At 45.7% G+C, this 1758-nt stretch overlaps 1 long non-coding RNA gene across 1 annotated transcript; it reads left to right on the forward strand.

Moving 5' to 3' along the window:
- The first annotated feature begins 220 nt into the window (after positions 1-220).
- Positions 221-1758, forward strand: LOC117847483 (uncharacterized). Its single transcript, XR_011897719.1, has 2 exons — positions 221-939; positions 1035-1758. It is a non-coding gene; the product is annotated as an uncharacterized lncRNA (long non-coding RNA).

Consider the following 1758-nt stretch of genomic DNA (forward strand, 5'->3'; position numbering starts at 1 on the left):
TTTTGGTGTCTCCATTTTTTTTCTTCAACTGCAGGTCGGTAGCCACCTTATTGTGATGATTTTGTGCCTTATTTTTTAAATTTTCTAGATCTGCTTCATCAAAGAATCTTTGCTTACCTTTTGATTTAATCAAATCATCATCATTGAACCTTGAAGACGGCTACACTTACCCTATAACAAATACAGCCTAGACTTATAACTGCTTGTGTTCTGAAATATATTATCATGACTTGAGCATATTCCAATATTCCATACTTTAAGATTGCTAATCTGTAACAATTATTTCAAGTTTCCCTTTGGCAGTAGAGCATATTCTGTCCTACATGTTTAGCTTGTACTTAGACCCATATATGTGTAATCTGCCCTTCTGATTTTTTTTAACCTTTCAGGCTTGAGGAGGAAGGGTGCAAGGACCACAAATCTGAGGCACATTCAAAGGTGCCCACACTGGCATCGTCATCGACTGGGTCCTGCTCTCCTCCTCCCGTGTGCCCGTACAATTTTCGTCACAAACGCCACAAAGCACCTGCTAAGGCAAGTAACAAATTCTTCATTTTCCATTGCTTAGTTGTGTACGTAGGTCGTAGTTGTCCATAGATCGGTGCCATATAATTGCAGCTACTGTGTGGTCAGATGAGTAACCGTGCCAGCTGGGATGAGCCCACGACAAAAATTTTGCTGGAGATGTGCATTGAACAAAAGAACCAGCTAAACTGGAGCGACAGATGCCTCACTAAGTTGGGATGGAGGAATGTCCACTCCAGGTTCAGGGCAGCAACTGGATTGCAACTGGGAGTGAAGCAGCTGCAGAACAAGCTCAACAACTTGAGGAGGCAATTCTTCGGCTGGCGGGCATTGGAAACCTCGACTGGTTTAGGGCGCGACACACAAACTGGTGGGGTGTCGGCTGATGCCACGTATTGGGAGCAGGACCAACAGGTAGGGACTTTCCGTCGTCCCTAACTTACTGATCGTCATACTTGTAATTTATTACATTTCCAATGCTGATATTTTACTTTTATGGGACTTTGCAGGACACCCAGGCGAGGTCACAGCCGCATTCTGTGAAGCCTCCACCTTTGCTGGACCTGCTGTTCGAGTTGTTTGGCCACGAACCACAAGACAGGGGCACATTGCTTTCGGCCGGAGGGAATCGGGAGGGCACACCTAGCATGGGGGGCACACCTAGCATGGGGACTGAGGGCAATTTCGTGGACTTGGAGGACGAGCAGGCCCCTGCTACTAGTGCTCGTTTCAGTGCTCGTGCCAAGTCAAAAAGGCCAGTCCGAGAATACTCAGTGGACAGTCCCACCAAAAAAAGAAGTGACAACTTGGAGCAGTACATTAGGGACCTATCTGATAGTGTGGCCAAACGGAGCCTGCTACGTGCGCCGAGTGCCCATGAACAAACAAATCGTTGTCTTCAGATCCTAAAAGAAGATGGTATAGAGCAGGGGTCGGAGCTTCACAACCAGGTCATGTATTGTTGTGGGCAGAGTTCGGATTGTCGGTCCACGTTCTTAGGGTTAGACACAAAAGATGCCCGATTGAGTTGGATCAATTTCTACTGGAACATGATGCAGAAGAAGTGATGGTGGCCTGGTTCTTTCTTAGCTTAGTTGCACTTGTGTTGTGTTGAACATTGAATGTAGCTCCTGTAATTTGTAGATGAGGTTGAACCTTTCTATGTGCGCTGACTTGAACATTTTTTAAGTTAATAATCGTTGAACCTTTCTCTGGTATGTTAGTGGTTGTTTA

This window comes from Setaria viridis, chromosome 3, assembly GCF_005286985.2.
Source record: "Setaria viridis chromosome 3, Setaria_viridis_v4.0, whole genome shotgun sequence".
NCBI classification, from domain to species: Eukaryota; Viridiplantae; Streptophyta; class Magnoliopsida; order Poales; family Poaceae; genus Setaria; species Setaria viridis.